Genomic DNA, 13,813 nt, shown 5'->3' on the forward strand with positions numbered 1-13,813 from the left:
TGTGTGTTTTAGGATCGTGTTTTGTTATATGTAGTTTGTCCCCACCCTAAAACCCTAATTTCCCCGTGGTTGTCCTGTTAATTTGATTGTAGTTTGGAGGGAGATATTGTTTTCTTTATATGTATTTTTGTGTTTGTTGCTCTGTGTATGTAGTGACATCATAGGTACCGTATTGGAGACGCTTAGAATAGCCATTCCGCCATATGACGACGTCATGGGTCAAAGCACAAGTGGAATCTGACTCTTCTGTAATCCCTCACACACACATGACCACTATCAATGGCAGCTCTGACCAGAATCCATAAGAGAATATCCACTAGAGGATAAAAATATGCAAGCTATAATAGACTACTCATTTATGTCTACCTAAATTTGGCAACTATTCTTAAGGCATTAGAATTGAACATAATTATTTCAAAAGATCCACAATGTAATATTTCTCGTCTAAATTTTCACCAATAAGTACACCCAAAACTTTTAACTTGTTTTTCGTATGTCATGTCCTGTTGTAAATCTTTATGAACCATTTACTTTTATTTCTGGTTAAATGCCACCCAGTTTGTGCAAAAGATGGTAATAATTTCAAAAAAGATAATTCAGTTTACATTGCTAGACCAGATGACTCAGGGTGCGCACTTTTCAGCATTCTACTATCATATGTTACTGTGCAAATATACTATGTAATTACTTACCCTACTTGTAACATACAAGAACACAGATGTTTGTGATGACAAACTTGAAAAAATGTTTCTTGGTTTTGTTTGTAAACATAGTTAGCAAAAACTCCGAAATCTAAGACACACTTCACACAAGATATGTTGAAACTTTAAACTACACAAAATGTTAGGATTGGTACAATTAAGTAACATGGAAAAGATACAAAAAAATCTCAGTTGGCGATATTTTACATCTAAAACTTTATTACTTAGATGATAACTGTATGTACACAATCATTTCATTACAAAGGCACATCTGCATTGCTATATTTATTTAGTGTACACTACACAATAAACCAAAGCTAACAAATAGCTATGCATTTTGATGATTTAAACGTGGACAGCCGAATGATGAGTTGTGAATCTCAAACTGTGTAGCTGTCAACACAGCTTTATTGTGTACTGAAGTTACTAAATTAAATGTAAAATTTACTTTATAATCACTATCTCTAGTAATTAAAATGGGTAAGTTACAAAGTCCTTCTAAATCATAAACTGCATTAGCCAAATACATCGTTTGTGTACAGGAACTACAATTCAGTACATTATCTCTGCAAAAATTGTGGAAAGTGATTAAATAGTGATGGAGACTAACAAATTACACTGAATGTATAATCATGAATTGAACTCCATATATCATGGTCACACCTTTCTTGTGCATTAATGCACATACTATTAAGTACAAAGATGTTATTTCGTTTAAAAGTGTCAATTTTCCCTATTTCTCAAGAACATGCGGGTGAAATTGAATTTTCTGTCTATTGCTTTCTCAGTGTGAAACATATGCTACACGTACATGTTCTTTCATAACTTCCACTATTTACCTAAATCGAAATACCATCGTTTCCGCCTTTTTTTACAACTGTCCATAATGAATTAATATTGTATTCTGAATAATCAATCATTCTGCATATATTATCTCATCAAAAGTTTAATTCCGCATTCTTCGATGGGTTGGAATGAAACTGATAAGCAAACTTACCATGATGTCCACTGATTAAATCATTCCATGAACGAAAGAATACTAATGCTCTATGGAAGGAGAAAACAAAAACAAACATAGGCCTATTTGAAAACAAGTAGCAGTGTCTGGTCTTCAATTTCACGGGTTCAGGGTAGACTTTTGACAAAATGGAACAAATGTATTCTTCTTTGCAGTTATATTAAATAACAATTCAACGTATGAAACAAATCTGTGAATGAAAAACTCTATTTTCTTACTTAAAGCGTATGCTATTACAGAACTGGCCACTTATTTACTTCGAAACAAACTGACTTCTGTATGTCACAGAGACACTGAATCGAAAATACAGCCCTTCTATAATTTTTGTGCCTGATACTATACTCACAGCTGCAGCACCTGTGAAACTTTTTCTCCAACTTCAGCTTATCGGCTAACACAAATCACTTCTAACCAACAATACACAAAGGCAACCTGACAAGTCCAAACTAGACCCTACATGCTTATACCGCACAGCACTCAAGCGTGCGCCGACCTGCCGCTAAATAACATCTCAGATAATTCTTACACAAACGTTGGAGCCGAATGGCCTCAGTGATAACTGGTCATGTATAGAAAATGCACCTGTTTATTTGTAACCGTCGGATGTAAGTGGTGGAGAGTGAATATTCGAGACTATCTATGACGCATGCAAGACGATTCTCGTTCGATATCAGCCCAACTCAAATTTTTCATCAATCAGGGCACTTGTTGCCAAATATTGCCACACTTTATCTGTAAAATGTGGAGAGGGAAATGTTTTAGCACCTCCTCATGACGCCAGTTCTACTTACAATTAAATGGGAGCTGTTTTTACCTCATACGGATCTTCAATCGTATTTCGTTCAGTCGCAGGTATTTCTACGTCTACGTCCGTACTCTGCAAACCTCTGTGAAGAGCATGGCAGAATATACTTTTCATTGAATTACTTACAGTGATTTTCTCCAGTTCCATTAACGACTGGAACGCAAGAATTATTTGTAAACCCTTCCTGTAATTAGTCTAATGACGTCCTCGTGATGCATACAGGAGCGATAAGTAGCAGTTGAACTGCTTCGTGAATCGTGTGATGAAATACGTTCAGAATGTGAAGTATGAGAGCACAAAGGCCAGTTCACACTGGCCATCATGTCACGTCATGTTCCGTCTCATCAAAACATTCCTCGATGCATTTCATATGGTGGAATCCACACCAGCCGTCTTGTCAAGCCATGGAATGTCACAGCACCGTCAACGTTTATTTGTAAAAAATTTGACGACTGACTTCATCCGTCCTTTGCTTATCACATGACCCACAAGCTCATTTCCTCCTGATCACGGCCATGCAAGAATCTTCATATTTCGTTTCATTATTTCTTTTTTTTTTTAATTTATAATAAATGACGACAGATTAACAGAAGCAGTGAGACAGCAGTCTTAATTGTACCACATGAGCGTACTAAATTACTTACCCTCTACTAAATCTATGAAGTGAATTTTTATAGATACCGGTACCATACAATGAAATGTATTGCAACATGGCTGCGACAGCAAGTGAAAAAAGTATTGTGGCTAGAATCAGATGGTTTAGTAGGTGGAATTTATTTGTATGTTGTCAGGCATCTGTAGTGTTACATAAATAAATGCGCTGAAACCTTTAGACACTGCAAGTTGTTTGTTGAAATACCGATATGCGGCAGGCCTATGTATTATTAAGCACCTCTCTAGGTTGTGGATGATGTTTGCAAGTGGCAGTGTTCAATATTTATGTGGTATATGTAAGGCGCTCGAACTATTTAGCCAAGTACAACATGTAAAGAAAACCTATATATCTCGAAGGGGAAGATTTTGAGCGTGAGATGCCCATTGCACAAAAATTTGCACTGGTCTAGCAACTAAGTTAACCTTAAAACAGGCCAAATTTTCACGGGATCTAATGGCACCTCGTAACACTGTGTTCCTTTTCATTAATTCTGGCTGCAATTTTACGAAACAGATAAAAAAACTGATGCTTCGACTTTCCAAAATATGAAATGCAGATTACTCTTCCTCAAGTTCCATGTATAGTGTGTAAAATTTCCCTTCTGTCCCACGTAATGACATTTTAACGGACCGACGCACATTCTTTGTGTTGCTTTGCAGTTCTGTCTCTGAAAGCTGCAAACCCAAATATGGACAATGACGCAGCGTGTCACACGGAATACGAATCCGTTAATCAAGGCGTCTTCTCTGCTGGCGTACATACAGAGGTACCTGCGCAACATAGAAGCCCGACCACCTTGGCTGTATGGATTATCTAAGATCCATAAAAATAACGTTTCACTAAGACCGATTGGACTATATGGATTACCTAAGATTCATAAAAATAACGTTTCACTAAGACCGATTGTTAGCACTCCTGGCTCACCGATGTATAATCTGGCAAAACACTTGGCCTCTCTGCTCCAGCCACGTGTGGGAAAGACTGACACATATATAAAGGAATCAGGACATTTCATTGAGAAGCTGAAGAAACTAAAACTTGCACCAAACGACACCCCCTCAGCTTTGTTTCCAAAAGCGCCACTCAGTGACACACCTTCCCGCAACACATCACAAAGCTCTTTCACGCATGTCTCACCATGAGCTATTTCACTTGGAATGAAAACTTCCAGAAACAGCTGGAAGGCGTCGCCACGGATAGTCCTCTTAGTCCATTGGCAGCCAACTTCTTCATGGAACACTTTGAAACACAGGCACTGGGCTTGGCACCTTGTAAACCTAAGGTGTGGTACAGATACGTCGATGATACCTTCGTTGTGTGGAGCCATGGTGAGAACAGCTCAGTGACTTCCTGTTGAGTAGTCTCTATACCAGCATAAAATTTCTCATGGAAGTAGAAAAGGACAAAAAACTACCATTTCTCGATGTGCTGGTCACAAGAGACAGTGAAAACCTGGGACACAGCGTGTATCGAAAATCGACACACACGGACCAATACCTGCACAAGTTATCGAATCACCACCCAGGCCAGAAAAAAGGCATGTTAATATGCTCGTAATGTGGGCAAGATGTATATTTTTAGCTGCAGCACATCAAATGCGAAATACAACACTTGGAAAGTGTTCTGAGAAGCAATGGGTACTCCACAAATTATATTAGAAGTATAACAGAGCCAAACACTTGATGAAGTGACAAATCAGAAGTAGAAATGTTGGGCACGACCTTTCTGCCATATAATCCCAGAGTGACGGACACAATCGACCGTATATTGCGCAGACACGGCTTAAAGACTATTTATAAACTGACAAACATGATCAAATAGTGTCTCAGGTCGTCAAAGGAGAACAGGGACCCACTTGCAACGCCGGAAATATATCTTATACTATTCACATGCAGAAAAGTGTATGTTGGAATGACTCGACGATCGATCAACACAAGAATCACATAACATAAGCGACATTGCTGATTGGGGCACGTGGAGAAATCGGCTGTGGCAAAGCACTTTCTGTGTGAGGCCGACCACGTAGTAAAATTCACTGACACGAAAGTTCTGGCTGTAGAGAAGAACTATCACACCACCTTGTTCAGAGAAGCACAAAAACACGAGAACAGCTTCAACAAGAAAGAAGAAAGCCTCAAGGTAAACGGAACCTGCCTTCCTGTGCTGCAGTGAACGACCGTCGCAGGTAGCAGAGAACCTCACTGGAAATGATGGCGGAGAAGCCCTTCGACGTTGGCGCGTCAGGCACATATAGTTTGCAGCTGGGAGCTGGCTGCAGACCACAACCAGCAATGGAGGGTGAACCTTTAACAATGCTAGCCACTCATGTTGGCGAAACGTGAGAAAAATCATCAGATGAACGTCGGCCGAAGAATGTGAGACAGAAGCCAACAGGCAGTTTGTCAGTTCTCTGTAGGTTAGAGTTCTAGCATGTTCATGATTAGGATGAGGGAATGAAATATAGCTAGCTTTTTATTGCTAATGGTGTTGGCTGACACGAAAGCAGACATAGTTTTGCTGTAAATAACTTTGAAGTATGTCCAGTATGCTTGACATCCATTTGTTGCAGAAATTTAGGACATGTTCTGAGCTCAAACATAATGAGGTACCTCTGACAAAATCAGCTTCCAAAAAAATTAGTCATGCAAAACCGAAGTACACTTCTCTGAAACGACATTCTCACAGCCATGTATTAAGGCAGTCTGGTAGAAACAGTATTTCGTTACTTCAAAAGGCATATTACTCAGTACCATCGCTAAGTTTACTTTCAAAAGTAAGATCATAGAGAGGATGCAACATGCTATCTTGTATTGAGAGTCATCAACAGATTAGAAGTAACTTTGAGTGCGCCCCAGGAAAGCATGTTGGGACCCTTCCTATTTAGGTTTATGTTAATGACTTTGTAGACTATGTTAACAATAAACTCAAACTTATTGCAGTTGATGTAGTTAGTTACAATGAAGTATTGTCATAAAAAATCTGTACTAACGTACAGGCACACATTGATAAGACTTTAAAGTGGTGCAGATATTGGCAACTTACTTTAAATTTTCAGAAATGTAAAGCAGTGTAACTTGCAAAATGAAACATGTAGTATCCCGAACTTATACAAAACGGAACTAACAAGGGATACTGAAGATATACAAGGTCAACGTGATAGTCATAGATTTTTTTGATATATGAGGGAGAATTGAAGAATTTTACTCATTCATACTTGAAGGTAAAAACAAACTATACCAATAAAATCTATGTACAAAGTTTCAAGAACCGCTTTAAGTGATGAATCTATGAATGTACTACAACTGCCTAAGTATCACTGAACTTGAAGTAGAGTCTGAAGAAGACGGAAAAAATTAGTATGAGGAAAATTTGGCCAGAACTTTTCAGAATCCAAAGTGTCATGTGCTATGTCAGAATAGAAATTAATTTCTTGTTGAATTTCCTGTGTTATGCTTTAAGGATCAGCTTATCACAATAATGAGTGTAACAGGATAGTGATGCATTTGAGGATATTTAGCTCTAGGAGGAGCTGGAGGTCTGAGGAAAGCATGTGGACCAAACAAACATTTCATATATACAGGTATGCAAAATTTAATGATGGCAGTAACTTTTGCATAATGTGTCACTGCCAAGTAACATAGCCGATGAAAGTTGGACCATATATAGAAAGAACTGCTACAGTATAGTACAGTACAGTGCAGTATACACCCTCCGGTAACTGAAAGAAATACGCAATGAGATGAACAGAAATCACACTCTTATTCAAAGATAAAAGTTACACTGAGGTCACTGCAATTAATTATCCTTCCCTGGAGATTAAAAAACGCGGGCCATGATTATTAATACGATGTGTGATCCAGTTAGACAGTTCATACTATGCAACATTCTCCAATGATGACCACAAGGTTGGTAAGGAGTTCTTGTGGTAGGGTGTTCTATTTCTCCACCAGCATTCTCGACAACAGCTGGATGGCTGTTGGTGCATGTGGACTTTCTTTTCTAAGTACATTTTTGTTTAATTGTGATTATCGGTTCATTAGCTACTAATATCTTATTTATTTTAATTGCATTTGTTATTTATTAGTAATACACTTATGTATGATAAGTTTCAGTTAAAAACTAACGAAAATAATACATTAAGTACAGCATTTGTTATCAATAAAAAATAAATAAATTGCGTGTACCAGCTACAAGAACGTAATGCACCTCATAATTACTTTTATGTATGAGCAAAGTATTCATTTTAGACCGCTTCTTCATGGAAAATTGTTACCCTTAACAAAATTACTTTTACAAGACAAGAATTTATAGCATGTCGCACACACAGCTGCAGTCTCACTGGTTTCAGTTGCCTGAGACTGCACTCATGTGTGTGTGTGTGTGTGTGTGTGTGTGTGTGTGTGTGTGTGTGTGCGTGCGTACGTGTGTCTATTGTTGACGAAGACCAATGGCCAAAAACTTCAATCGTGAGAGTCTTTTTGTTGTGCCTAACTGCGATTCAGCGTCTCCACTACATGCCAAGTAGCAACTTTCCTTCTCATAATATTATTACATTCCATCTTGGATTTCACACTGTTTGAATAACAGGCCTGTGGTCATTCTGTTAAGGAAGAGCTCAGGACTGCTTTTCCAGATTCACTCACAACAAATTAAATTTAATTTTATATTTATGTGAAAAGATATATTTTTGAGATATTTTGGAGCCCTGCAAAGATTTTCATAACTTAAGAGTGTTCTGAAAAGCATGTTCTGTAATAAATCGGTGGTTGTGATTAAAGTGTGTGTAAATAAGTAACATATCGTGTCACATTAGTTCTGTCTTTTAATAGGAGTGTACTGAAACTAAGCTCGATCCCACAGGCAATTCTTGAATGGAGAGCTGGGGATTTATCCTAATTACAGTACCTTAACACCCAATTGTTTCAGTAACCAAATGAGCTACCAGATCTGGCAACTCACTTGCGCCACTAGAGCACACACTAATGGCAGCTACTCAGAGCTGCAGGATATACTTATTTCACTACATTTTAAAACTATTATCATTCTTGCCTTCTGATGCAGACGGATTTCAATTCTCTAATAACGGAAAATTTCGTAATCGCTGAAGTATAGTGTCCATGGAATCCTGTGCCTACTACTGCAGCCTTAACAGTAGTGGTAAATATCGCCAGTGGATTCCTTCAAATCACAACAGCCATCAGGACCACCGGTATCTACCTACAGCCTCGCTTGAGCTGCACAGAAATTAAATCCAATTCAACATGTTGCCTGGCTAATCCGCACAGCAATTAAAATCCACGAAATTTCAATCAGCAACTACAGCAATTCAGATGAACTCAACAGCTGCCCACTTGATCTGAACAGCACCGTAAACCATTCTTAAATTTAAACAACAAACTACTACAAAGCTAACGAATACAATGCCTGCTCAGCTGATCTGTGCAGCACTTAAAACCACGTGAAAACTTAATCGAAATTGCAACAGCCCAAACTAATTCAGTAACTGCAACATTTAAGACCACATTCACATTTGAACACAAGTCTAAAAACCACTCATGACAACCGTCAAAAAATTCATTCAATTAATGGAAAATACACCACAACAACCTCGAGATGGCGCACAACTCCACTCACTGAAACACACTCGCCAACAACCTCCTGCATCGTGACACTGTCGGAGCTCCACACTTACCTCACCTACACGAGATGGCATTGCCTGCTTACCTTGAGCGCTACGGATCGAACCAGCAGGTCTTTCGAACTATATCATATCGCACATAAATCAGAAGAGAAACAGCTAGTTTAGTATGAAGTTACTATATGTAATATACTGCACCAGGCTTAAGTTATTTCTTTACAGTTCACTAAAATATTGCGCCAGATACAGTGCAGCCCCACTCTGTTTGCTGTTCTCAGGCAAGGAATGAGTTGGTTGCTATTAATAAGCACCTGGAAATCGCCCTGACTTCTGTCAGACGACGAGAAGCTGCAGGAAGTACAAGGAACTCGAAACTTTCCACACACGACAGGAAAATGAAGGGGAACTATGGCTCAAGTTAAATGACTAGTTGACCAAACACTGGATTGATATGTACCCATCAGAACAGTTCATGATCGGAGAGATACTCCATGGTGTATAGTCAAAGTAAAGAAACCTCTATAGAAACAGAGTCTACTGCATAATAGGCATAAAACAAAGCACACTGCTATAGATTGAGAAATGTTGAATGAAATATATGTGACAGTCTAGAGAGCAATAAAGAGAGCCTTCAGTGAGTACCACAGCTGAATATTGTCGAAATATCTTTCACAAAACCTAAAGAAATTCTGGTCATGCGTAAAGGCCATTAGTAGCATCAGAGTTAGTGTCCAGCCAAACGTGGACAAGGCAGGAATTGAAGTTGAGAATAACAAAGCGTAATCAGAAATGCTTAAATCTGTTTTCAAACGTTCCCTTACAACGGAAATCCAGGAGTAGTGCACCAGTTCAATTCTCGTATCACTGAAAAGATGAATGAAATAGATATTAGTATTAATGATGCTGAGAAACAGTTGAAACAATTAAAACTGAACAAAGCCCCAGGACCCAATGGAACCCCTATCACATCCTATATTCAGTTTGCCACTAAGTTAGCCCCTCTTAACTATACACTACAGTGACGAACGTCATAGGATACCCACAAACATCGTCACTGACCTTTTTTTGACCGGTGTGGGGCAACAAACAACTCGACATGGAATGGACTCAACAAGACATTGGAAGTCCCCTATAGAAATACTGAGCCATGCTGCCTCTATGGCCGTTCATAATTGCGAAGACGTTGTTGGTATAGTATTTGGTGCAGGAACTGAACTCTCGATTATGTCCCATAAATGTTCGGCGGGACTCATTTGGAGCAATTTAGGTGACCAAACATTCTCTCTAATTGACCAGAATGTTCTTCAAACCAACTGTGCACAATTGTGCTCAGATGAAATGACACATTGCCATCCATAAATTGTCTACCGTTGTTTCGCAACATAGAGTACATGAATCACTGTAAGTGGTCTCCAAGTAGCTGAACATAACCATTTCCAGTCAGTGATCAGGTCGACTCCATGTAAACACATAGTCTACACCATTATGGAGCCACCACCAATTTCCACAGCGCGTTGTTGACAACTAGGGTCCATGGCTTCGTGGGGTCTGCACCACACTCGAACTCTACCATCAGCTCCAACTGAAATCGGGACTCATCAGATCAGGGTAGGGTTTTCAGGTCGTCTGGGGTCGAACTGATATGGTCACAAGCTCAGGGGAGACGCTGCAGGCGATGTCGTGCTGTTAGCAAAGAAACTTGAGTTGGTCATCTGATGCCATAGCCCACAACGCCAAAATTTCGCAATACTGTCCTAACGGATATGTTCGTCGCAGATTCCACATTGATTTCTGCGGCTGTTTCACGTAATGTTGCTCGTCTGTTAGTACTGACAACTCTACAAAACGTTACTGCTTTCAGTGGTTAAGTGAAGCCCATCAGTCACAATGCTGTCCATGACGAAAGATAATGCCTGAAATTTTGTAGTCTCGTCACACTCCTGACGCCATGGAGATCTGAATACTGAATTCTGTAATGATTTCTGAAATGGAATGTCCCATGCATTTAGCTCCAACTGCCATTCCGCGTTCAGAGTCTGTTAATTACCGTCGTGTAGCCTTAATCACGTCGGAAACATTTTCACATGTATCACATGAATACAAATGAGAACTCCACCAATGCAATGCTTTTTATACCTTGTGTACTATCATGCGCAACAGTACCTGAACGACCTGAATTGTGATAAGCCTGATTTGCGTGCAACCAACATAACGTAGCTGTCTAGCGGATCCTCTAATCGCTTTGCGGTACAGTCGTTCGACTATACAAAATGGATACCACGAGAGACACCCAGACAACACTGTTCTTTAAGTCAATCAGTGCGATGTAACATCACACCATGATACTGCTATACAAAATGGATACCACGAGAGACCACTAGACAACACTGTTCTTTAAGGCAATCAGTGCGATGTAACATCACACCATGATACTGCTAAAACTAGAAAAACAAGTAATTAGAGATGAGTTAGTCCCTAACGCTTGTACAGCTTACAATGATTTTCAAAAGCGTTACCATCTCATTAAAATCTGAACAACTAACTATGGCACATAAACTATGTAGCAATCCTTAAACAAACTAAGTGTTTATATGAACAAGATATTCTAAGACAATGTCTGTACTAATAAAGGTCTATGACAGATCGAAGTATTTTTCCTCTGTATAAGGTTTTCTCACACCTGCTAAATGTCCCAGTGATGATTGGCTTTTGCATAAACTGGTCGTTAAAGGAACTAGTTAAAGAAAACATGATAAACAGCGGTAAACGCTCTATAGAACCCGCAATACTAATGGAGTATAATCACTACACTAATTATTCATGAAGAATTATTTGCCCACATGTTTGAACTATAAATGACATGACGAAATTTTTTCTTTTGGATCTGGACAGAAACCCAGCAGCCGTAGCCAATACCAACTAAAATACACTTTCGCGCCTGTCCGGGACTTGATCAAGGCAACGATCATCAATGCTCACTAGCCGTAAAGAGACGTGAAATATAAAGGTTTTCACCAGTATTAGTTAACACATCTGAACGTGAAACGAAATGACGAAATTATTTCTACTACATCAAAACCACTATCGCCCTGTTAACTAACCATGAAAGACGTTTAATACACTCTCCTTCACAATTAACCAAGTATGCATGTGCTGAAAATTGGAATGCTATGATTTAAAATGTTGACGGGATTTTATAACCAGCACGTTGTCGGATTGCTAACTAAGTAAAATCAGATGTTATAAATCGAATTTATTTACCAGCAGCGAGCTGTATCAATATGAGACGAGGGTACAATTTGTTCTGCTTGCCCGGGAATCGAACACGGCGCGTACTGTCGCTGTTTCCTATCCATAAATAGACGTTAAGTATCAACTGCTAGCTCACCAATAGTGAGATGCTTGCATGTTTCACTGGAAATAACGGTACCTATCGTTATTGTTGAATATTCATGAACTGACATTAAATATGCAAATTATTTGTCGGTGGTAGGTCAGTGTGCACATGCTAGGCTCTGACGCTGTTGGTAGTCAAGGGATATTTCGTTTAATGCGGATTCTGAACCACTGTGTGACCTAACATTCTGGACTTGGCGTTACCATAGGTGAATTAGATCTTTTCGTGAATGTTAAAAATGGACGCTACGAGTGAGAATCGAGCCTCTGGCCGGTGTTGCTATCACTTTGACATGGACCTGAATTAACAAACGTAAAGGTCAATTAGCTACCGATTGCAACTTGAACATCAGATATAAATATCGGGGAATAATTTACGGGGTTCTCCTATTAAGTAGCTGTCGTAGAAATTTTTGTTGTAATTTCTTATAAGCACTGCAAACTAAAAAAAAAAAAAAAAAAAAAATTATTCTCCAGAAGCGATTAGATTCTGTAGTATCACCTGACGCCGTTAACAGAATGAGTAAATAATATTCTTTTTGCTATTAAATACGTGAAAATAATTTTTATTACGTGGGATTTCTTTGGCACTACTGCTGACACATAATAAAACAGAAGAAACCACAACATGACACTAATTACAAAACGGGAACATCAACAAAGACATTTCATAAACTGCGAATAACACATTGTTTCATCTACATCTATATTTCACAAGCCACATTAAGGTGTGTGGTACAGGACACTATATATACCACTATCATTTCCCCATTTGTTTACTCCAGGCGCGAATATTTCGTAGGAAGAACGATTGATAGTAAACCTCTGTGGGCGCAAGACTCTCTGTAATTTTATCTTCACGGTCTTTCTACATATAAGTAGGAAGAAGCAGTTTATTGCCAGACTATTCAAGTTACCTACGGTCTAGGTATTAAACAGTAGACAATACCGCCGTGGGGGCTGCCTCGTTTGCAGCGTCTTCACGTGGAACTGAATGAGCAACTCTCTGACGCTTTCGTGCTTACTAAATAATCCAATAACTAAAGGAATACTTGGATCTTCTCTATTTTGGCTATCCTACCTGGTACGGACTCAGAATGATGGGCAGTATTTAAGTATTGGTCAAACGATTGTAAGAAGTCAAGATTGTAAGAAGTCAAGGAACATGGCATCTACCTGGTCACCTGTGTCTACTGTTTACTGGAATCTCGTGGGCGAACAGAGCGTTCTGAGTTGCACACGACCCTTGTTTACGAAAATCGTGTTGATTCTTACAGAGTAGATTTTGAAACTCCGAAACTTGTTGAATGTGCGAGCTTGAAACATATTACGAAGTTCTACAACAGTCCAACGTCAGAAATGTAGACCTATAGTTTTGTGCATCTTTCGGAGGACCCTTGCTGAAAAAGAGAATAACCTGTGCTTTTTTCCAATCATTAGGATGACTCATCAGGACATCTACGGTAAAATGATGTTACGAAAGGAGTAAGTTCTTTCGCATACTTTGTGTATAATCCAGTTGGTATACTTGCAGGTGCAGTGCCCATTTATCTGATGAGTGATTTCTGTAGCTTTACTATCCCGTGGTCACGTAGTTCTT

The 13,813-nt window shown here is 39.0% G+C and overlaps 1 protein-coding gene across 1 annotated transcript in view; it reads right to left on the reverse strand.

The window, feature by feature from the left end:
* Positions 1–2,298, reverse strand: part of LOC124616742 (eukaryotic translation initiation factor 2-alpha kinase 1-like) — a 152,608-nt gene extending 150,310 nt beyond the window's left edge. The window contains exon 1 of the mRNA XM_047145111.1: positions 2,066–2,298. The gene's annotated coding sequence lies outside the window, so the exon portion shown is untranslated. The remainder of the gene's footprint in view (positions 1–2,065) is intronic.
* Positions 2,299–13,813: the final 11,515 nt, after the last annotated feature.

The sequence above is a fragment of the Schistocerca americana genome, chromosome 5 (genome assembly GCF_021461395.2).
Source record: "Schistocerca americana isolate TAMUIC-IGC-003095 chromosome 5, iqSchAmer2.1, whole genome shotgun sequence".
NCBI lineage: Eukaryota > Metazoa > Arthropoda > Insecta > Orthoptera > Acrididae > Schistocerca > Schistocerca americana.